A 24,503-nucleotide genomic window follows, 5' to 3' on the forward strand; every position below is an offset into this window, starting at 1 on the left:
CCTCCGCACTGGGATGTCAGCTGGCCGGCCAGGCCCCCTCGGCCGTGCCCTGGCCCTGAGAGCAGCCGCGCGGGCAGCTGGCGGGGACAGGTATGCGGGGCCAGCTCTTAAAACACCCATGCACAGCACCGTCCCCGAGCCAGAGCTACAGGTCAGTGCTGGGACAGCAGAACCGTCGCTCCGGGGTGTGTCAATCGCTCTGGGGACTCAGCCTCAGAGAGCTGCTTCTCAAAGTGTGGTCCCCTGGCCGGCAGCCTCTGCATTTACCAGGAGCTTGTTAGACTAGCAGGCTCTCCGGGCGCCTGGGGGCTCAGTCGGTTAAGTGTCTGACTCCAGAATTCGGCTCAGGTCGCGATCTCACGGTTTGGTGGGTTCGAGCCCCATGTGGAGTTCTATGCGCTGACCGCGTGGAGCCTGCTTGGGATTCTCTGTCTCCCTCTCTCTGCCCCTCCCCCGCTCACTCTCTCTCTCTCTCTTCTCCAAAAAAAAAAAAAATGTAGGCTCTCAGGCCTGGCCTCAGATCTGTCACAGTCAAAGCTGCATTTTTTTTTTTAAGTTTATTTATTTATTTTGGGGAGGCAGAGCATGAGCGGGGAAGGCGCAGAGAGAGCGGGAGAGAATCCCAAGCAGACCCTGTATTGTCAGTGCAGAGCCCGCCTTGAGGATTGAGCTCACAGACAGTAAGATCAGGACCTGAGCCGAAGCCAAAGTTGGACATTTAACTGACTGAGCCACCCAGGCGTCCCTCGAAGCTGCATTTTAGCGAGATCCTCTGAATGAGTTTACACCTTTGGCTTGAGAAGCACCGGCCTAAGGCAGGGGTTCTCAAGGGTGACTGCCCGGGGAAATCACCTGGAGGGCTTTGCAAAGTCCCAGGGACCCGCGGCCTCTCAGGCCACTGATGTAGGGTCTGTAGGGGAAGGAAGGACCATCCGCATTTCCAAGTCTCCGCTCGGGATTCCAAGGCTGAGGCAGAGGCTGACGCAGAGGCGCTCTCCGTCCTAGGTCCTGGGACTGAGTCTGCACCAGCTATGATGCCACAGTTCCTGAGCTTTACCTTTTCCTTTTTTTTTTTCAATATTTTTATTTATTTCTAGGAGAGAGAGAGACAGAGACAGCGTGAGCAGGGGAGGGTCAGAGAGAGAGGGAGTCACAGACTGAAACAGGCTCCAGGCTCTGAGCTGGCAGTCAGCACAGAACCCGACGCGGGGCTCGAACCCACGAACCGCGAGATCATGACCTAAGCAAAAGTCAGACGCTTAACCAACTAAGCCACCCAGGCGCCCCTCCTTTTCTTTTTTAATATTTATTTATTTATGTACTTTGAGAGAGAGTGAGCTTGTGTGTGAGAGCAGAGTTAGGACAGGGAGAGAAAGAGAGAGACAGAGAAAGAAAGAATCCCAAGCAGGCTCCACACTCAGCTCAGAGCTCAACACTGGTCTTGAACTCACGAACCGTGAAATCATGACCTGAGTCAAAATCGAGAGCAGGTGCTTAACCAACTGAGCTACCCAGGTGCCCTTCTTGAGCATTTTCTATGTGAGAAGTGCTGAGGCTTCCTCAGTGAAGATGGTATGCGTTCATGACTACAATGCCGTTCTGGCCCAGAGAACTCCTATTCATCTTTCAAAATCCAGTTAAAAAGCTTCCTCCCCCGTGAGGCATTCCTAGATCTCCTAAAGGAGGGAAAGTGATTCTTCCTCTGCCCTCCCCCTGCCCCCTGCATCTTTCTATTGTGGCACTTGTCACATTAAGGTTTTTTTTGTTTTGGGTTTTTTTTTTTAATTTTAATTTTTTAATAGTTTATTTATTTTCGAGACAGAGAGAGACAGAGCATGAGTGGGGGAGGGGCAGAGAGAGAGGGAGACAGAGAATCTGAAGCAGGGTCCAGGCTCTGAGCTGGCTGTCAGCACAGAGCCTGACGCGGGGCTCGAACCCATGAACCGTGAGATCATGACCTGAGCCAAAGTTGGATGCTTAACTGACTGAGTCACCCAGGCGCCCCTTGTCACATTAAGGTTTAATGATCTATTTACTTGTCACTAGACTGGGAGACCTGAGTTCAGTGACTGCATCTTATTTATCTTTGTACCCCTGGGGCCTAGGGCAGGGCCTGGGCATGAAGTAGGTGCTCAATAAATGCTGTGACTGATAACACAAATATGAATGAACACAAGGACGAGTGAAGATACCTGCCCTGCCTCTGAAAAAACCAAAATTCTAGGAGCGCCTGGGTGGCTCAGTGGGTTATGCGCCCAACTCTTGGTTTTGGCTCAGGTCATGATCTCATGATTTTGTGAGTTCGAGCCCCGCATCCTGCTCTGTGCTGACAGCTCAGAGCCTGCTTGGGATTCTCTCAATCCCTCTCTCTCTGCCTTCCCCTGCTCACGCTGTCTCTCAAAAATAAATAAATTAAAAAAAAAAAGAAAAACCTAAAATTCTAGCAGAATAGGTCACCTTCCACAGTTAATGAGATGTTGACTTCTTTTTTTTCACTAATTTATTTTTTCAAGTGTATTTATTTTTATTTTTTAACTTATTGTCAGATTGGCTAACATACAGTATATAAAGTGTGCTCTTGGTTTTTGGGGGTAGATTCCCGTGGTTCATCGCTTACATACAACACCCAGTGCTCACCCCAACAAGTGCCCTCCTCAATGCCCATCAGCCCCTTTCCCCTCTCCCCTACCCCCTATCCACCCTCAGTTCATTCTCTTTATAGACATTGACTTCTGATAGGCGTTGTGACTGGGGTTTGACCAGGGCCCCACGGGAAGGCAGAGCAGGGGAGAGGGGCTTTCTTAGCCACACTGCTCCAGGCGTGCCAGGCAGAGGGCGGTCCACACCCTGCTCAGTGTGGCACCCCTAGCCCAGACCTCAGAGATGGCACTCGAATGGTCCCCTTGGGCTCCTTCCCTTATCATATTTGGAAACAGGAAGATCCTCCAATTGATGGAAGCTAAAGATTCTGTTTTTGTTTCTAGAAGATGCTGGTTCTGTTACCTGTGAGCCAGGTGGCCATCCTTGTGTTGTCAGACCCCAAAAACACGAGCCCGGAGAGCCTCCAGAGGAGCCTAGTGGTTTGGGTGTCTGCCGAGCGATGGTGTGGCTGCCCCGGTTGCCGTGTGTCTGTGACAGTTTGGCCCGTAGGCCAGCGGATCACTGCAAAGGTCAGGGTTCCCCGGGCCGCCGCCTTCTGCGTTTGGAAGCAGGATAGACTGCCCAGTCTGCGCGCACTTCAGGACGAAGCGGGCTCCCTCACTGCTGAGGATTCGTCAAGCCGGGCATCCTAGGGGATGGGCAGAGGTCAGCCAGGGAGATAAATGGGTACAAAAGAAGCTGAGGCAGGTGGTGGGAGTTGGCATGCAGAGGCCAGGGGTCAGGGCCCAAGGTTTGAGACAAGAGACGGGAGGCAGAAAGGCAAAGTGGAGGGGTCTCGGGCAAGAGCCAGGAGAAGGGACTGAATTGCAGCGGAGTTTTAAACCCTTCTGGTGGCATGCTAAGGAAGACAAGGGCTCTGGGGGTGGGGTGGTGTTAGGGACGGAGGGGGCCTGTGTGGCTCATTTGCTGGGCAGAAGGGAGGAGAAGCCGGTGAGCTAATGCTAGCCATTGGGTGCCATTAGGTGCCACATCAGGTGGCATATGGCTGCAATCTTCCCCCAAGGGTGTCCTCTGAAGGTCTCTCCTGGAGCTCAGCGGGGACACAACTCTAGAGCCATGTCACTGCTCTGCTGGGGTGTTTCAGAGGGAGATTTCCTTCTGTCCTTTCTCATTTTCCTGCACAGGCCAGGGCTCATTTTCTGTGTCAAGGAAATCAGTTCTACTCTTCATTAGAGTATCTCCCTATTCCCTGCGCACCTGACACAGCCATCTCGTGGGTCAGGGAGTCAAGACCTGCTCAAGTGAAAGGTACCCTTGAAGTCATCCAATCCCTACAAGTCCAATTCCCATTGGTTCCTTCAGGAAGGTAGCTTCAAAAACGGAGGGATGGGCAAGAGATTCCTTGACTTCTAGGAGAGGAAGAAAGCCTGGGGTGGGGGTTGGGGGGGGTTGTTTGGGGCATGTCCTCATCTTGGCTTCCTCCTTTCCAATCCCTCCAATGCCGGGCAGCTCCCAGGGCTGAGCAGGGCAAGGCACCGGGAGAGGCCAGGAGGGAAGAGCCCGTGAATTCCAGCGGGGTTTCCGTGTGATCATGAGGGTCGAATTCTGTGGGGCTCATTCAGGGATGCCATCGGGCTGCAGGGGGAGGAGCTGCTGTGTAGTGTGCCTTGTGTGTAGACATTTTGGGCTGAGCTGGGAGCAGGAGCCAAGACTGAATCAGAGACAGGGAACCTGGTATGAAGTCTCCCTTTCAACAAGCAGAGGAAGCCCAAGGCGTCTTTCATTGGCTACTGGGTAAGACATGTGGGAGCATGGGACCCAGCTCAGGAACTTGACAGCTGATAACCCTAGAAGGAAATGATCATAGCTGCCCCTTGATTTTGCCCATGGTTATAGATATGTGCCTTCATGTCATACCACTCACACGCCCAGTACCTTCTCCAGCGCTGGTCTGGTCTTGCCCATTCTCTGGTGTCCTGGGTGCCCAGCTTGGGACCCGGCCTGGCCTAGTACTGGGTAAGCATTTCCTATATGGAATGACTTGCCTCTTACCAAGGGTGCACTGTCTTGGGGTTTGGTAGTAGAGGCACAGAAGAGTCCAGAATGCCACTCAGAGCACCTGACTTCTTTACTTTCTCACTTGCTACATGGGCATAAGAATCTCCCCTCCCACCCCCAACATACAGGGTGCTACAAGGAACGCACAAGAACCTGAATGTCACGCATGAGAAGGCCACCAGCAATCTTAGGTGAGAGGTGGCGTCGAGTCATGGTCAGGGGGCTGAACTCTGTCACCAGGCTCCCAGGGAGTAAATCTGGCTCTGCTACTGAAGACATGTATGACCCAGGGCTGGAGGCTAAATTTCCTTGTGTCACAGATTCCTCATCTTTAACATTACTTGTCGTGAGGATTCCATGAATGAATTTACATAAAGCCCCTGGAACAGCACCTGGAGATGGCAGATGGTGGAGACAGGGGTGAAATTTGGGCACCCCTTTCCTGACTTCAGATTGCCTACATTACCAGTCTTTAAGATCTAGAGCATTCTGTGCTCGGTGAGCAGTCTTGGTTCACAGAGGAGCAAAGACAGGAACAGAGCAGCACAGCCTCCGGTAGGGAGTTGGGTTGACCTAGATCTGGCTCCTTCTAGCTCCAGGTCATTAATTCTTCGAGGAGACGGTCTTCATTGTATCCGGGAGTCAGGCTTAAGCACAGGCCCTTTGGGTGAGAGCATCCACTTCTTTTTGGTATTGCAGACCTCTCGTCATGTTTCCTTGAATCTTTTCTAATCGTATTCCTCGCCCTTCCCCTACATACTCTTTAGTTGCTTGAAAGCCAGAATTGAGCAGGACGTGGTCCATACCCATGTGAAAAAAGGAAGGTGGATGTTGAACAAATAATTACCAGGGTGTGGTGTATTATTAATGTGCCGAATGTTAGGACAGCACATAGCAGGGCTTCGCCACCTGACAGGGGCCAGAGAGGCCTCCAGGGTTAGCCAGGGAAAGCAGGGGTGGAGAGTGTTCCACACAGAAGAGCAGCATGTACAAAGGCCCAGTGCACACCAAGAACTGAGTGACCCTCACTCATGGTCTGAGTTCTGTAATATGGTCTCGGGATGCCCGTGTGCTTGTCTGGTGTTTGGTCACCGTATCCACCTCACCATTTGTGGGGTCCTCCTTTCTCTTGTTATCTGTGGCCCCTGCCGTGAGCTTTTAGTCTAGAACAGGGCTGGTAAGTCTTTCTAGAAAGGAACACTTGGTAAATACCTTAAAGCCTTTCAGGCTACACAGCCCCTGTTGCAACTCTGGAAGCCGCCATTGTAGTGTGGAAGCCACCATGGGCTCTCTGCAAATGAGTGAGTGTGGCTGTGTGTCAATAAAACTTTATTTACAAAGACAGGTGATGAGTTGGATTTGGCTCACGGGCCATAGTTTGCCAGCCTCTGGTCTGGAAGGGAAGACAGGCATTGACCAAATCATTGTAACCGGGTCGTGGTATTGCCTCATCATTTTTCTCCCACCGTGGTTGATGTGGAGATTCTATGGAGCTCAGAGGAGATGCTTGAGTTGCTCATAGTCCTCAGTTCATGAAGCATCTCTCACGGGTCCCTGCCAGGCTCCTCTTCTCATGATGTGCTTGCCCATCCTCGTTCCCATCCCCCTCTCTTCACAGAAGACTGTCTCAGTGCATCTGCTCTGCACCCCTGAAATCATATGCATATCTCTGAAGTATGTTGCTCTGTGTAATGTATTTTTTTAATGAACAAGAACAGCTTTATTGAGATGTAATTGACAAACAAACTACATATAATGAAAGTGTAAAATTTGATAAATTTTAACACATATATATCCTTGAAGCCATCAGTACAACCAAAGGAGTGAATACACCCATCCTCGCCAAAAGTTTCTTGAGGCCCCTTTATAATTCTCCCTCCCCCATCTCTCTATCCATTTTTTTTTTTTGCTTAATATCATCTGGTCTTTTTTTAAAAATAGTTTATTGTCAAGTTTGTTTCTATATAACACCCAGTGGTCATCCCCACAAGTGCCCTCATCCATGCCCATCACCCCCCGTCCCCCCACCCCATCTGCATAATGTATTTTTAAGTTATATAAATGACACTGGGCTATCCACTCTTTTGCTTCTTACTTCCTCTGCCTGTTCGGCAGTGCAATAATTTTATTTTTATTTTATTTTTTTAAGTGGGCTTCAGGTCTTGCGCAGAGCCCAGTGCAGGGCTTGAACTCAAAACCCTGACATCAAGACCTGAGCTGAGGTCAAGAGTCAGACGCTTAACCGACGAGCCACCCAGGCACCCCTTGGCACTGTAGTTTTAAAATCTAATGCTGTGCATACATCTAGTTCTTTGCTTCTAAATGCTGCAAAAACTTTCACATTGTACATCACTAAACTCTCCTTATTCATTTGCCGGCTGATGATCACTATGTTTGGTGCTGGCTCTTTGTCCCCGCAAACACAGTCACATCTTCCCCGAGTGGAGGTGCCCACACCCATCTTTTCTCTTTGGCATACTCAGCTGTCATAGTTCTCGTCCCTTGGATGTCTGTCTCCCTGCTGGACTATGAGGTCTTGGGTCTGTTGTCAGATTCATATCTTTACCCCAGAGTCTGTCGAGATGCCTGGTACTTTGGAGAGCCAAGAGTGTGTGGTGAACGGATCAGTCCTTGAGGGGAGAGCTCTGGCAGGCACCTTTGGGCCTTCCCCACAGTCTATCAGAGCCGCTGGTGTCTGTTGGTTAATCTTCAGCAGCAGACTGGTCACAGCCCTCACCCTAGTGGCACCTTTGTTCATGGGACCCTCCCCACCACCCCCACAAAGTGCTTTCCCATGACTGCTTCCTGTTTAGTGCCGTATTGACCATCTGAGGGGCTGATTTCCTTTCATGTTGTAAACTCAGGGAGCATAATGGTTACTCTGATATGTCAACTGGGCTAGATGATGGTACCCAGTTGCTTGGTCAAACACCAGTCTAGATGGCACTGGGAAGATATTTCTTAGAAGAGATTAGAGTTGAAACCAACACACTGGGTACAGCAGATTAGCGGCCGTGATGTGGGTGGGCCTTATCCAGTCAGCTGAAGGCAATAATAAAAGAATGAGGTCCCCCGAAGAAGAGGGAAATCTGCATTAAGATGGCCTTGGGACTCTAGATGATAGTATCAACCTTTCCTTTGTCTTCAGCTTTCTGGCTGGCCCTATAGATTTTGGATTTGTCAGCACCCACGATCACCTATGATCATGTGGCGATCCACTTTTCAGTGAACCAATTCCTTAAATTCTCTCTCTTTCTCTCCTTTATATGTCCATTGCTCCAGAGAATGCTACTAACACGGGGAGGGCCAGGATAAATCTATTCTAGAGCAAGATCTTTTTCATGACATTTAAAGCCTTAAAGGCATTCCAGGAGAATCTATCTGTGACAGCATCTAAGAGTCCTCGCAGCAGACTGCCACCACACACAAGCTCAGGTACCAGATGAGGATCCTGAAGTTTGGGTTGAACCAGTGAAATGCAACAAAGACCCACATTAATTCTCTCCTATGTCTGGCTGTAGATTGTGCCAACCATGTAGTTGATCTGGGGGCCGATTCTCATCTAAGCCTTGATCGTTATTTTTTTTTAATATTTTTATTTTATTTCTAGGAGAGAGAGAGAGACAGCGTGAGCAGGGGAGGGTCAGAGAGAGAGGGAGTCACAGACTCTGAAACAGGCTCCAGGCTCTGAGCTGGCAGTCAGCACAGAGACCGACGTGGGCCTCCAACCCACAAACCTCGAGATCATGACCTAAGCGAAAGTCGGACGCTTAACCGACTAAGCCACCCAGGCGCCCTGCCTTGATCGTTATTAACTGCTCATCAAACCGAACTTAGCCATGACGCGAGAACCACAAGATCCAGCCTCAGAAGGCTTTGGTGCACAGCCCTCAGAGCAGAGAGCACCAGAAGATGGTTTGAAGGGAAGATCAACTAGGCGATCCCTTGTATTTTCTAAGTTTATGGAACATCGGTTACTGTGGCGCAGGCACTTGGTTATTTTCACAACACTGCAAGGGTGGCCTTATCAGCTCCATTTTATAGATGGAGAATGGAGCTTGGACAAGCTGAGTCTCTGTCAGGAGTGCTGAGGTGGTCAGTATAGTCAGTAGTGGATCTGGATTCAAGGTCAAGTTTGTCTTGCGAAACCAAAGCCTGTGCTCTTCCCATTGTTTCACTCACTCAGTCTTGCACTCATCAAAATCCTGAGTATATTCTCAGTGTGAGGGGATCTAGAGTTAGCTGTTTTCTTCCTCTTAAAAGGCTCACAGACACAGAGACATCTGGATGGTGAAACCGTCCTGCCTTGGATGTGTAGGCAATGCAAGCACGGAAGAATCAAAAAAACTGTTCTCCCCTCGGAGTGTGGGGGGTCAGGGATTTATAATTTATTATTATTTTTTAAAAATTTTATCGTATTTTTTAAGTAGATTCCACACCCAATGTGGGGCTTGAAACTCACAATCCCAAGATCAAGAGTTGCACACACCAGGTGCCCCGGGTGTTCAGTGATTTGAATGGGACAGTGTGTGGCAGGGCCCCTAAGCGCTGGGCACTTGAAGTAGTTCGTGGTGGCACTGGGGGAGGAGGAGTTGGCCAGAAGGATCCCAGAGGAAACAGGTGTAGCAGGAGAGCATGTCCAAAGGCCGGTGGGGAGGGGTGCAGACCCTGTGTATATGGCTGAGGCCATTGACAATGTGAAGAAGGGAGGGACATGATGCCAGAGACGCAGGCAAGACCTTGGAAGGTGGCGCTGAGCTGTCAGACTTGGGACCACCCGGGGCTTTTGTTCAGGGCCAAGACTGGGGCGACGAGAGAGAGGAACTCATCAGGGTCTGAAATCTAAGGAGGCCTGAACAACTCAGACACCGAGATACAGAACATTAGAAATCAGTGCAGGCATATCCATGATGAACAACAGAGCAAAATTATAAAGAAAGAACCTGACCTTGCACTTGCATGATCTACCGTCGCCCGGCCCTAATCCTGGCTCTACTTCTGTTAAAAATCCAGGTTCCCGGTTCCAGCTTGGACCTAATATCTCAGGTTTTGCAGGAGGAGCCTTATTATTTCCCAATTTCCTGGCGTGGCTTTTATGGTGTGTTTCTTCTTTTTAAACTTGTCCACAGCCAATAACCATCTGTGGGTGCTTGGTGAAAATACAGCTTCTCACCTCACTCCTGGACCTTCTGCATCCACACAGGCGGCACAGGGACCTCTACCAAGCGCCCCAGGAGCTTCGTACCACCCAGGTATGAGGGCAAATAGCAGTGGTGGCAAGGAGTGCTTTATGCCAAAGGGTCCCAGCTTTGGGGAGGCCACTCTGACAGGTCCAGGTAATAGGCGCTGTTTTGGATGAGGTTTCCTGCTTTTCAGTGTCCAGATGGTAAAATATCCTGAGAGTTCACCACTGCACATACATTACCTCCCTGCAGTAGCTACTCCGGAAGGCTCTGGAAGAAAACCCTAACTCTTGGCCAGACAGCCAAGGCCCTGCACACCTGGTCCCTCCCTCCACCTCCAAGCTCTTTGCAGTTGGGGCGGCTGGTCTGTGAGCCTCCACTGAGCAGCCTGGCTGCTGTCTCCTGGGTGACTTGTCTCCCTCGGAGCTTCCCCTGGGCAGATCCCTCTGCCGAGTGCCTTTCCTGGTTCCCTCTACCCTCCTCTCCTTGCTGCTCCATCCTTGAGGCTTAGAGGAGACCCTTCCTCTCCCGGGAAGCGTCCACACCCTTGAAACGCTCCAGCTAAGCTTCTCCATCCTCTGACGTCAGGTCCGTACCGCTCCCTCTGACCATCACTGCTCTGCCTGTGCCTTTATCAGAGCCTAGAAGCCTCCTCCTTCCTTCTATAACCCAGCAGTGTCCCTTCTGAAGCAGCGAAATGCTCCAGAAAGTTCCTGGGCTTCGGTCTGCAGCCTTGGCCTCAGCACTCAGCTTTACCTCGTCTGAGCACAGGTCACTGGAGAAGTCTGTTGCCCCTTGGTTTCTTGGGACATGATGTAGTTCCCTCGACGAGGAGGGGGTGTGAAGGTCAGAGGAGACCATGTAAAACGCAAGGTGGGAGGCATCACACTAATGAGAACAGGGAGGCCTCTCCTCTGGCTGCCCGTGAACCAGTCTCCAGTGGGCTGCAAGCCACAGGCAGACTGGTGCGGACCCGTCTCCCCAGCCAGCACCTCCTGCTTCTACAGCATTGGCCATGGAGGTGACACTAGCTGTCTACTCCTTCCACGAGGAGGGCAAGCCTCGGGTAGAGGTGTTTTGAAGAAGTTTATTTATCCCTTACTTTATTCTACAATATGAAATTTTACAAGGATTGAAGGTGAGGTGAAGAAAGTTTGTATTAAATTGCTTTTAATGTTTATTTATTTTTGAGAGAGAGAAACCGAGTGTGAGCAGGGGATGGGCAGAGAGAGGGAGACACAGAATCCAAAGGAGGCTGCAGGCTCTGAGCTGTTAGCACACAGCCCGATGCGGAGCTCGAACCCACGAACTGTGAAATCACGACCTGACTCGAAGTCAGACGCTCAACAAACTGAGCCACCCAGGTACCCTGGAGAAAATTTCTTTTAAATTCTCTTCAGTTTTTAGCCTTTAAGGAGAAACATGCCTTTACAGAAGGCACGGGGGTGGGGTGTTTCCCAATCACTGTGCAATCTTCCATGGAGAGGAGGGCCTCTCTCGAGGAGCACTCTTTAAAGAGGAGCAAATGCTGTCGGAGCCACACAGCTTGCAACAGGGGTGTGGGAGGTGCCAGGGGGCCCAGGCTGGAATGGGGGACCCGGCTCCCAGATACCCCGCCTCTCCAGTACGTTCCAGTGCCGGATGTTGGCGTGAGCTGAACAGATTTGGCTGAGGTTTCATCTGGGCAAAGACAGAGTCAGGAGGGGCTTGTTTCTTTGTGTTTTGACCCTGCTGATGAGCATGGATGGAAAACTCAATTATCAGTGAGGTTAGGGGCAGGGCGGGAGGTCAGGGCCTAACGGCCCGCTCTTCCTCTGGGCGCTGAGAGACTTGATCTCCTCTCTGCTGCTCCAGGAGGAGGGTGCATTGATCAGAGTCAAAGGTCATGTGTCATCAAAGGCGGTCCAGGAATAAAGGGAGCTCTTCCCAAGGATTCTAGAATGGCCCCCGAAAACCCAAAGCGATTCACTCCTCTCGTAAGCTCAGATGTGCCTTAAACTCAAAAAGTCTAGAAGTCTTGTTGCAAACTTTGCAAGAAAACATTGCTTTATGTGAGCGTAGCTTTCAAAGATTTAGGATTTGAAGGGGGAGGGGTTGGAAGCATTCTCTTTCTGTCCTCCTCAGCCAAGAATTCAGAACCCTCTGGGGGAGAGACTACACATGTCTTCCTCTTTTTTTTTTTTTTTGAGGAAAAACAATTCATTAAAAAGTTCTTTGTATGCATCTGGACACCTCAAAGATAGGACCCTGGCCACCCTTGTTTCACACTTATCTTTTCCCATGGGAATATTTCCTTCCTAGACAGGGAAAGCCACACACACATACACACACACGGAGTAATTTGAAAGTTGAAAGTTAAATTTAAACCATCACATGGCCAGTGGATTGCGTAGAAAAACCATAAAGACAGAGGGGAAAAAAAAAAGTCTACCAAAAGACAGACAAATAGAAGGACATGCGGAGAGGCAGGGAGAAAGAAAGTTCATGCCTGTAACCAAAAGAGTGCCATATCGGTGGCCGTGGCCCTGGTCACTTATCATCAGGTGACGTAAAATACGACAAATACCCGCAAAGGCAAGATTCTAAAGCGCAGGAGAGAAAAGAGCTTCCCAACAGATGCACCTATATATTTTCCTTAATAATTCCTTGTTCTTTGCAGTGAAGTGTGGAAAAGGAACAAAGGGCCCGGCGGCTCATCTAACTTTCCAGTTGTCAAAGCAAATTGGATGCAGAGAGGACGGAGTTGATGACACATGAGAACAGGTTTGCATTTCAAGAGCAGGTCCGAGTCTGAGCTGGGAATTGGGGCCGACTGAGTTAGAGGCATCCTCAAACCAGCCATGGGGACCCCCCTGCATAAATACTGTTGTATATACATAATTGTATTGTATATGGCTAAACACATCGATGCTCGCCCATGCAGGTATATATGCAAGTGTATCCAGGTGTTACCAGGAATCTAACTATGTGTAAGAGGTCTAGATGACCTGCCTGAGAAAGTTGGTGGGTGTCCCACGAATGGGCCCTAGAGCTCATTTCTAGGTTACAGGAAGTGAACACAAGGATCATGTGTGTAAGGCACTGTGTTCATGGTCCTCTCTACATGTTATTGAATGAATGTAGGTTAATGCTAACAACACAGATTCAGATGCCAGCTTGCCGGGGAAGCCCTTCCCACCTGCCCAGTCTCAGAGAACTTTCTCTCCACCACCCCTCTGCTAAGGCTCCGTCTAGGGCTGCCTGATGCCAGTCCCTTGGCTGTAGGTCTGGCCAGTTCTTGATAAACCCTTGCTCACGTCATCTGCCCATTGAGTTTGGAAGCTCCTGGGAAGGGACCACTGTGTTGACATGGGGCCATGCTGGGCTATGTCAGGTCCCCTATGAAGCCCTGTGGACTAATTAGAATAGTGGCCCCACCTGGAAAGCAATAATTCTGAATCAAACCCACTTCCTAGGTCCCTGTTTACCTCTAAGTAGGATAAAAATGTCATTGGAATCATGTTGTTTAGTCATGGAAGGGCTAACCTAGCACTACCGCTCATTCAGCACATTGTCCAGTCTAACTGGCTTTTTGTTTGTTTGGTTGGTTTGGTTTGGTTTCTTCCACAGCAAGACTTTCTCAATGAAGGGGGCAGGGCATTGATTTACATTCTAGAGCAAGCTCTTTATCTTGTGCTAGCCTGGTGGCCATACTTCAAGGTGCCCTGACCAAGGGCTCCGTCTTCATTTTCCAGATGTGGACTTAGAGGTTGAGAGAGAAGAAGTGACCTGTCCAAGACTTCACAGCAAGAGCTAGAGCGGCAGTTGGTAGCCAGGTCTCCGGACACGAGGTCTACAACAATAACAAAACAGTAGTGTGGTAATGCCTGCAACTCTCACACGTGATCACACGGCATCCGTGGTGTGATGTGAGACCTGCACATGGCAGGATTCCGTCTCCGCACATGAAGAAACAGAAGCTCAGGGACGACAAAGACTTGGCCGAAGGCAGAGAGGAGGATGCTGGCAAAAGACGGGACTCTGGGCTGTTCCCGCCTCCAGCTCAGCTCTTGACCCAACGCACCCAGCTTCAGATGAGAGAACGTGGCCCTTAGTCCCCCAGAAATGGCCAAGAAGTGTGGGCACGGGCCGAATTTCCAGGCCTGCTTAAGAATACTGTAGGATGAAAATGCAAAGGCTATGTTCTGGAAAAGTCTCATCAATGGAAAGGCTCTAAGTTCTTGGCGGCCCCGTCTGTGACAGGGCTTAATCTCCGTGAGGCCCTGCACCTGTGTCTTGTATGAGGAAGCCTACTAGTTGTCTGGAAGCATCTTGGGAACAGTGAAGATACATGCGTACCTCAGAACAATTAATCTCCGCACGTGCTGGTGGCAAGCACGGTCTCTGACACGAAGTGCTCTGCAAACTGTGGCCCTCGAGCAAACGGTAGGTGTTTTTCTTATTTCTGAGCCTAAAACAACCAGCTGTTTGACATTTTCCAATTAAAAGCATGGGTCTGGGATACTTGCCTGTTAAAAATGTACCACCACTCATAAAATCTCAGCTTTTTTCATTTTCGTTTTTTAAGAACACAAATTAGGCCAATTAAATAGTTTAAATGACTTTTTTTTTTCCTTCTTTTAAGCAAAGGAAGCCATACACAGGAACCAATAGTTCCCTCACAAAGATTTGCCTTTTCCCCTGGAGCAGATGCCCACAGAAGGGACAGCCACAAATAAATCCGTTTGCAGTTTTTACAACCGAGGGTCGGCCAAACTTTCACAGGCCTCACATAAACGTCTCCTTGCACGTGGTGAACCTGGGAACCCTTTATTTCAACTCCAACTTCCCGTCTGGATATTAGTGCCCAGTGGGCCGAGGATGGGGTGAGAGGTCTCGGGGTCTCCTCGGTGCCCACGGCTGCCTAATGAGGCCTTGTTCGTTGCATTGAAGTGAGCTCACCTGGCCAGTATGCCGATATTTCCTTTCCTCTTTTCCCAGGAGAATCGAGGACTTCTGTGGCATGAAGTCTGGGCATTCCAGAAGGATACTAACACGAGTGTAGAGAAGAATAGGGGCTAATCTCTGTTTTCTAGATGTTTTCTGACTGACTTAAGTGCCCGGCAAATATAACTGCTCTAAGAGCATGCCTTTGATGTGCGATTGGGGCTGCTGACGAAAGCTGAGAATTCGTGGTGGAAAATCCCGATTCTAATTTGAACACTGCTTTGCAAACTCAACTCCCAAGTTTTCACAAAGATTTCATGGTCCAGTGCCTCTGGGATAAAGTTGAAACTCCTGGGCCAGTCCTGGGTGGAGCCCGAGGACGGCGAGGGCCATGCGAGTGGCTGGAACTTGGTCCAAACTTGACTAGTTACTTTCCAGTTGAGCCTCATTTGCTCCTTTCTGAGATGGGGTTAATGGTAACATCTAAACCTTTAAGGTTTTTGTGAGGATTGAAGAAGGTCATGAAAATAAAATGTCGGGCCTCCCCAAACACTGAGGTCCTCACTCTCTCTTCCCCCTTCTTACGCCTTGCCTCCAGACTTGTTAGGTCATACTCAGAGGCAGGCCCTGGTGTAGACATGGATTCGTGAATCCCACGAGGTTCCATTCTTCAAGAAGCTCATACCTGCTGGAACGCACAGCCAATGAGATCGGTAATGACGTGGCACCGGGTGTGTCAGAGAGAGAAGATCTCGTCCGGACAGTCTCCACTGTCCCTCTGGGTCTGGGCCACACCTTCCCCAGCTTTTGTGATACAGCTGTCTTCAGGGCCGTTGCTACTCTGCTCACGAATGCCCTTCCGCATCTGGGGGAGAAGGTGTGCACGACAGAAGACAGAGCGCCCAGCAAGGGCTCATGGCCTCCACGGAGAACTCCGGGGGCCTCAGGCCACCGCTGGTCTGCTCCTGAGCCACCCTCCGTGAAGGAAGCGCCAAAGCGGAGAGATCATGGCTGTTGTCCAGAGACGGGGACAAGGAGCATTGTGGGTGACCATCTCCAGCTCCTGCCCAGGAAAGACAGGCCTGCAGGAGAGTTATTACCATACGTGGGTCACTTTACAGTCAAGTTGTCAGGAGGGAAGATAAACTGAGTTTGTTTGGAGGAAGAACGTGTGAATAGGGTAGGGCCATCTGAAGACCCCGCCTCTCCTTTGGTCCTCAGAAGGCCCCAGGGGTGGCTACTTGGGTGTTGGGAAGGCAGGTTCCTCTGCGGTGGGGCCCGTAGCCAGGAAGCAAAGGCCCTCCATCCACCCAACTCACGGGGCCTTGGAAGACAGCAGTGGGAGTCCAGAAGGCCCCGTCCAGTGGATGTAGCTTGTCAAGCGCCCCCTGACCCCCATCTCTCTCCTGAGCACAAAAGCCTGTTGTCTGGGGAGCTCAGAGTGTGGGCTCAGACCATCCTCTCTTCTCCATGTCATTAATGTAATCTATTTGATCTTGAGGGTGGTTTTGTTTCAGTCTCTCAAGGGAGTGGGGGGTGGGGAAGGAGGCATGTCTTCTGACTTTGAAGACTGGAAGCACTTAAACGTGAGAATTAAGCCCAAGAGGAAACGTACCTTGGGTCCTCTTTTCCTGGTCAGGAAAAAGCTAATACTTAACATCTCTTGGACAGCCCCGCCTTCTTTGGAATGAAAGTGTTTTTCTTATCATTATTGCTCACAATACTACAGTTGTTTACATTCATTGATGCACATCTTGCCTCTCTTTCGAGAGGGTTTTGACATACCAGTAAAGTAGGTTTACGATGACTAAATGAAGGAATCATGGCTGGGAGAAAAGAAAGATAGAAGAGATAAGACAGTAACCCAGAGAAAAGGTAAGAAGACAAAATTTCTCCTCTAGAGGTCTGGGCCTAGCTGGATGTGGGCCAGGACTCAGTTCTGAGCTTCCTGGTAACCATGATAATGAGGGAAACACTCATATACATGGTGTGAGACATCCACGAGAAACACTGCTGTCCCAAAAGCAGGCTCTTTATGACATAGTAAAAAATAATATCACTAAAATTCTCTAAAAGTTCTAGACATTGGGAGATAGGGCCCTTTGGGAAGTTCATAAATATCTTTAGGGCAGCATGTCCTAAATTGTTCTGTGAAACACTGATTCTGGGGCACATTGAGGGGTGTTCCTCAAAAATCAGACGCAGTGGCCAGGTGAACATCGTTAACATTCCCATTTCCCTCTTGGAGATTTGCACTGTCTCCGTTCTCCGAGGACTTGAAGCATCTGTGGAAAAGAAATGTGGTAAATTTCGTTCAAATCCTTGCTTCCCAGAGTTTTTCGGTGACATTACCAGAATTTGGAGGAAGCTCTGGGTTTCCTTGAACCCTTTATGGGAACTGGGGTACTTTCTCTGCAGAAGCATTTTTTCCACAAAGGAAGCCAGGCTCTGTCTCTTTAGGAGAGTTACGGCGCATGTAAGATTCCTTCCTTGGCCTCCCCCCCTTCTGCCCCGCCCTGGGCAGGGGGCGACCGGGCTCCCTTAGCAAGAGCATCACAGGGTCAATCAGGGTCTGATCCCAGCTCCTGCCTGTGCCTGGGGGCCCTTGCAGGGCCTTCAGGGTTAAATGTCCACGTGACAAACACCACGTTCATGGCCAGTATCTACCCGTCTTGTTGCATCATTCTCTGCTGACAAGCTTCAGTCTGCGTTTTACCCAAGACTCCCCGGGACGCCCGGGGCGTGGTGGGGGGAAGCGGGCCAGAAGGCAGGAGAAGGCTGTCTTGCCACATCAATACAGCAAGATTAATAAGCGATACATATCTGTGGGATCTGAACATGGGCAGGAGGCCTGCAGCTCCAGGTCGGCTTCTTGGAGGAAGTGACACCTTAACAGAGATTTGAAAGATTGGCAGGAGTTATACAAAGGAGGAGGTATGGGATCCCATTTGGGACCTGGCTGGAGCAAATGGTCAGAATTGGCTTTGGATAGAACAAATGGTTGGGATGAGGCTGGTGACGGGCTGGAGGCGGGGGGCCTGGCTGATGAGTTGGGGCTTCCTTGTCTAGGGATCCGAGGGGAGGCGTAGAAGGACCCCTGGGCAGGATGGCAGGGCCGTTGTGTTAGAAAGAACCTCTTAGTGATGACGGACTGTGACGCAGAAGGACACATACGGACGGGGCAGCTGGGGCCAGGGTCCCGGGCCACCCGCCCACCTGGGGCGGTGGCCGTAGGAGATGGGCCGGTCTCCGGCCTTCACCCATGGTTCCAGGGGAGGACGTGAGTTCTCCGTTCTCCCTGGAGGACTGGCTCTCTCCCTGGCTGGACGTCAGAACAAATTAAGGGCACTGGTCTCACAAGCCCCACCTGGCTGGCAGCGTGGTCGGGCCAGGCTGGCAGGGGAAATGTGGACCGAGACTATGCGGGCCGGAGACCTGTGTCAATGTCACGGTCCGAGGTTTTTTGCGCTCACCGATGTGGAAGACAGAAGCCTCACGCCCTACCAGAGCCCCGACTGGCATACGTAGGCAGCCAGGGGCTGCGTGGGCAGGGACTGGCCACCACATCTTGGATTTCCAGTTTGCAGAGTGTGCTTACAGGATTGTCTCCTTTGATTTCTGTCTTAGTCGGTTCTGGCTGCTATAATAAAACCACCATAGACTGCGGGGGTGTCTTTTTTCCGGTCCCTCTAATACCACGGCTTCAGAGTAGCCCACTGCTCACACAGCAGCCCAGAGCTCCGAAGGGCTGTGTCCCAGGAGACAGTCAGGCAAAAACTGTTATCTCTTGTGACCTAGCCTCAGAAGTCCCTCGGATTCCACCGGATTGCATTGCTGGGGGCAGTTTCAATGTTCACCCAGGTTTGAGAGAACCCCACCTCTCAATGGAGGAATGTGACCATCCCAGGGCAGGGAGAGTATCTGGGAAGGAGACACACCGATGTGGCCATCATTGGGGAATATCACTTCTCACAATCAAATCTCAGTCTTAACTATTAAGGTGGTCAAAGAAGCTACAATTATTTCATTAAAAAATTTTTTTTGAAGGTTATTTATTTTGAGAGACAGAGAGAAGAGGAAAGAGCAGAGAGAGAGAGAGAGAGAGAGAGAGAGAGAATCCCAGGCAGGCTCTGTGCTTGCAGCGCAGAGCCCAAGGTGGGGCTCAAGCTCACAAACCATGAGATCATGACCTGAATCGAAATCGAGAGTCAGACGCTAAACTGACTGAGCCACCCAAGCTACAATTATTTCAACTGTGGAGTCCTTTCTTGTGACACTAAAGAAAAAAGAAAAAATCTTGGCTAAGTGACACACACCTGTGATACACTGTAATGTACGTGCTTGTCGGGTCTCAGAAGTCTTAGCATAAGCCATTTTGTTTGCTGCTCACAATTTCCTGGTAGGGATCATCACCCCCCCATTTTATGGCCATGGAAACTGAAGTCTAGAAGGGACTAAAGAATTTCTGCTGTGTCAGCACCTCATGGAGTGGGAAGCAGATCTAAATATTCTGCTTCAATCCCACAGGTCTGTCTTCTACGCCAGGTAACGCCACTTGCTGCGATTAAAACCCACCAGGGGTCACATTCCACTCCCAGAAAATTGTTAACACTGACCCAGAAGGTAAGACTTCCTTTTTAATGTTTTAACTTTGGCGTGGCCTTCAGCCTTTAACTCTAGAATGGTGTGTACTGAGTAAATATTCACCCAGTGCTGGATGACCGGGGTTTTATTAGCTGAAGGAATGCTCAGCAGAAGGAGGTTGGAAAAAGGGTGGATGGGCTGGCCCGGCATTTGAAAATGGCACCCAGTTCTTGAGTGAGCAAATATCTGAAAGTCTCTGGCACTGTCTGGGCAGTCTAGGTGAGTGCCTACCTCTTGGTGAAAGTAACAGGACTGAGCAGATGATGACTTGGTCTCTTGAAAGATCTCTGGAGGCCCTGGCTCTCTGAGATCCCACCCAACGTCCTGTCGTATGTGATGTGACTCCTTCATTCCATATGTGTATTATGGGGCTTTCATTACTTTTGCTATAAAAAAGTTCGAAAGAACTCTGCAATTTTGGTTTTGAAATTATTTAGCTATGGGTAACTTAATTAATTTACCGTAGGCTTTTCTTTTCTCAATCTATTCGAAAATTCATGCCATGTGCAAAAATATAACCTCCACACTGTTTTCTAAGGCAATGAAATGCTCACAAGCGATAGATTTAATAATCAATGAAGTGACATAGGACATCATGTTACATTTTTAAGGCAATTGACTAAACATTTATCTACTCTGATTTTGCTGGTTTTGTGTTTCAGAACTAATTTTTTTTTTTCCAGCTCTCAAAATGTGTTGTGGGACCCTAAAAAGCTCACAAGCCAGATCCTGTAGCCACGGAGCCTGACTGATGAGATGATTCTGATCGCGCAGAGGCTAGTGCCTTCTCAATGAAGAGGGTCCCCAACATGGTTGTGTCCTCAAAGCTGAAGCCACCAAGAGAAATCATTCCTCATTACAAACTGTCCTTTGGGTCGAGGGTGCAAACATGTCCTGCTCTAAATGCTGTTCCTGGCAGGAAACTTTGCCACTTGGTCAATGGACTGAACCCGGGAAGATGACCGAATGATCTGGGAGGCTCTGAATTCTCCATCGTTAATTCACACGGTCCAATTCTGCTCATCAATTCAGGTAGGTCCAAAATACCAGTAGGCCTGAGAGTGTGATGATGGAAAAGCTCTTACAGAGAAGAAAATGGGCCAGGGAAATGGGCATCCTTAAGTCCAGTCATGGGAGGAATTTGGGGTAGAGAAGGCTACTCACGTCATTAAAAAGCCCACGCTATGGCAGAGGCTCTGTCGAATTTCATCTGGCAAATCCAACATCTTTTCAAGGGGAGCATTAACTCCATTTCATGGACTGGATGACTCGGGCTCAAACAGCCAATATTTGCCCAAAGTGATCCAGTGACAGAACCCCAGTCTTATCTTATTCCAACCTCTGCTCTGTCTTCCTGCCATTGTGATGGAGAGCCTTGCTTACGATTTTTTGGAGGAAATTAGCAGCATGTTCTGAGGTTTGTGCTTGGAATACCAGCAGGCTTAAGAAGATTGCAAGAGCAATGTCTTTTAGGATTTTCCGTTTGCAGAAGGCACAATCCTACAACAAACAGTCAGGACGAAAGAACTGGAGAGAAGCAAATTAAGGGCTTACAAACACGCGATCAAGCCTTTGTCTAGAGTAGTGGAGCCAAGAACCCAGCTGACTGACAAATGCCCACGGAACACCTACTTTGTGCAGGAGGCCCTGAGGGATGATAACCTCTCAGGCTTGGGTCCTCCGAGGCAGACAGACACGGAAGTAGATAGAGAGAGCTCTGGCCTATGAGTCAGAAGATCAGCATTTGCAAACTTCGCTTCCACTCCCCGGCTGTGTGGCCTTAGACATGTGAATGTGCCTCTCTGAGCCTCGGTTAACGTTTTGTAAGATGGAGGTGCTAATTCTCGCTCAAGCCACCTCTCAGGTCTGTCATTCCTGTGGATGCATCCCTGATAAACTCCGGCGTGTGGTAAACTACTCTCCTCTTTATGACTGCCCCTGGGGCGGACCCACTCTGTGGGCAAGAGGTATGTTGTTTCTCTGTCCTCGGCACAGGCATTTGGTGGATCCGAGATGAATGAAGCTGTAACTCTCTTACATCTTAGCTAAAATAACCTCTTTGAATGCACATGGACCTTAACGGGACCTTAATCTTCCTGCCCTGTTGATACTTTAAATAATAAAGACCTTTTTTTTTTTCAAATATCCAAACTCCGTGCAGTGACCAGTGCACTGACTCCGATCCACAAGACGCTTCATTAAAATCAATTTTGTTTGCAAAACAACTTTATGGTGTTTTCTATAAAAGCCAAATGAATCCTACAGCCATCGACCTGGGGAGGACGTTCGTTTCTCCTTTCCTGCAGCTCAATTTTCACAGCGGATATTCTCATTTGATCCACACCACCAATTAGGCGAGGGTCCTTTGTAACTCCCAGACTCGAAATATCCGGGACCGTCAGATTCAGAACGGCCCTCGGAGTCACATAGCCTTGTTCCCGGGTCGTAGAGGAGAAGGTGTGCTGAGGAGTGGGAAGGGACTTGTTCAAGGTCAGAGGACAGAGCTAGTCTTGCAAAGGGGTTGAGTGTCTTTCCCTTAACTCCGTGGAAACGGCTACTGACCAGGACATCTCTGGACGAAGCCAGCGGGCCTCTCTGCCTACCCTGCGTCACCAAGCGGAGCCATGAAGCAGCTTCCTCATCTGATGGGTTCCCAGCTCTGTCAAGACTTTTGCCACATGCTCTCTGATGCGGCCCTCTGCTCAGACCTTGCGGACAGGGACACACGCTGTGGACATTCTCACGGTCCAGCTCGTGGCCAGAACATCAGGGGGCTGGTGCGGCGCCGGTGTTCTCTGCGGGATGGGCGGAGTGGACTCTCCTTCTCCCCGGACATGGACTCCCGGGGCCGTGGGAGAGGCGGGAGAGGACTGGTGTCCTGGGGGTCAGGCCTGGCATCGGTGGTGGATTGGTGGCCACAGGAGCAGTCCCGAATGGCCTGTGCGGTACCTTGATCTGGAACCTGCCGGGGGTTATTGGCTGCAATCACAGATTAGTCAGATTCCCAGCTGGCGCCTCTGAGCAGGGAGCTGCGGTGAAGAGGCCTGCGACTTCCTTCCTCCTCCGAAACAGGCCTGGAGAGGGAGGCCCTTGCGCTGTAATTATATGTCGGCAGGAAACAAATAGCTAAGACATGTCTCTGAGTGAGGAAGGAAGGAAGACATCCAGGGCTCTGGGGATTCTTTATCTTCTGTTCTTGAGGCACTGGAATAATAAGAACTACTATCTACCTTTCAATCTTTGCCAACCCTGGCGAAGTGGGTATTATTAGCCTTAGTCCGAAGATAAAGGATAGCGAGTTACCCACGGCTGCGGCGCTACTAGGTCGTGTCGCAGAGCTGGGACTGAATGACACTTCTGCCTGACTGCAGTCCCTGCTGGTCCCTCTGCCTCAGCTGTATGTGGTCTGGGCACTTCTTATGGCTCAGGATGGCCTCCTTACATTGCACTGAACGCCTGACCAAGGAGGCTGAAGTCTAGTACACGCTTTCGTCCATACCTCATGTGCTCGGACTCGCCTCTGCCTCTGACCAGAGGGAAGGGTACAGCCTCCTGTGCACAGACTCTCTGCTCAGAAGCCTGTCCCCACGGGGACACAGCCGCCCGCCAGAGACACCATTTTGGTACCATGCAAAGGTACAGTGATGGCCTAACGTTAGCTGTGGTCATTGTAACTTCTCTGGGCCTCAGTCTTTTCTCTTGAGAAAGTGAGGATCTTCTTCCAACCATCCGCTGCGAGCCCCGGACCATCCACGCACAGGGTAAGGGTTAGGGTTGCGCGATGCCCTCTCTGTGTATTTATAACCTGCCAGGTGGTGAGGCGATGCATCCCTTACATTTTTATGTGCATGGTGTTTCCTCCTGGCCGTTCCAGTTCCTGGGGTGGGTTTCAGTAAATGCAGGCTGTCCCTGCTGGACCGTGTGGGTACGAAGTAGATGACCCTGGCCCTCACCGTGGGGCTTCCTGTGACCACCAGATGGGAGAAAGCTGTGTGTGCCGGGGGTGTGGAAGGTGTCTCTGGTTTAGACACAGCCCAGGGGGCAGAGATGAACAGCCAGCACCTCTTTGCCCTCTGCCAGGAGAGTGACGGAGCCCCGCACCCCCCCCTCAAGTCACCTGCACTGTAGGTGCCCCCGGAATGTCCCCTGAATGCACCAGGCCCTTTTGCAAATGTATTCTCGTCCCTCTCCATTCCCGCAGATTTCTATTCTTCGTCAGGGTGCACCCTCTCTCCTCCAGCAACACCCCTGGGCTGCAGCAGGTTGGCCGAGCTTCCCCCACCACACCCTGCATTGAACCCCACAGCATCTACCCCAGGGCCTTGGGCATTGTAGGTGCTCTAGTTCTGTTTCTTGAAGACTTGCCTCAGTGACCGCCCTGAGCGGTTCTGACCTGGCTCTGCCACCCCAGGGCTTTGTGACCTTGACTTGCTCCCCCTTCAGCGCAGGGCCTCGGCTCGCAGGGCCTGGGCCCGGCCATCTCCCCTTCTCCGCAGGCGGAGGCCCATTAAGCTGCCATCTTCTCTCACCTCATTATCGCCTTGGCCCGGGGAAGCCTCCGGGGCTGCAGTGAGCCCGGGAGCTCATTCCCCTTGGCCCTCCCACTGGAAGACAGAAAGCCAGCACCAGAGGGAGTGTCCTCGCTGCGGTTGCAGAAAGGCCTTCTTTCCTCGAGCTCATTAAACACACCCCGGGGAGAAGCGGGAGCTGGGGCCGGGGCCCAGGCGCCTTCGCCTTTGGCTGCCCAGAGCCCTTTATCTCCGGGGCAGATAAGCACCCAGCCCGGGCTCTGTGCCGAGGGCAGGGGAGTCCGGGCCATAAAGCAGGGCGGGGCCGACGGTTTAGGACCGGTTCCTGGGAAGCAGAGCTTTGAACTCTGCCCTCTGAGGAGCGGAGGCCTTTATGGCAGGAACGAGGCCCCTGGCGGGCCCCTGGGCACCCTGACTGCAGGGTGAGACAACAGAACCCCCCGAGGGGGGACCGGCTGCCGGAAACGGGCTCCGGGGCTTTACTGACTTGTAAACGACACCATTAAGAGGAAGCCCTCACCTTGGCTGGAAACAGCTGTGTGAGTGGTTGTAAATCTGTGCT

The 24,503-nt window shown here is 50.7% G+C and overlaps 1 long non-coding RNA gene across 4 annotated transcripts in view; it reads left to right on the forward strand.

The window, feature by feature from the left end:
• The window catches only part of LOC144220702 (uncharacterized), a 27,008-nt gene continuing 2,505 nt past the window's right edge, over positions 1-24,503 (forward strand). The window contains exons 1-7 of one of the 4 annotated variants that reach the window (XR_013331830.1): positions 1-151; positions 9,789-9,911; positions 11,035-11,206; positions 12,502-12,605; positions 13,577-14,267; positions 19,296-19,391; positions 20,096-23,173. This is a non-coding gene — a long non-coding RNA (uncharacterized LOC144220702). The remainder of the gene's footprint in view (positions 152-9,788; positions 9,912-11,034; positions 11,207-12,501; positions 12,606-13,576; positions 14,268-19,295; positions 19,392-20,095; positions 23,174-24,503) is intronic. The other 3 variants (XR_013331829.1, XR_013331831.1, XR_013331832.1) reach the window with 3 other exon arrangements.

The sequence above is a fragment of the Crocuta crocuta genome, unplaced genomic scaffold (assembly GCF_008692635.1).
Source record: "Crocuta crocuta isolate KB4526 unplaced genomic scaffold, BGI_CrCroc_1.0 scaffold129, whole genome shotgun sequence".
In the NCBI taxonomy this organism is placed as follows: domain Eukaryota; kingdom Metazoa; phylum Chordata; class Mammalia; order Carnivora; family Hyaenidae; genus Crocuta; species Crocuta crocuta.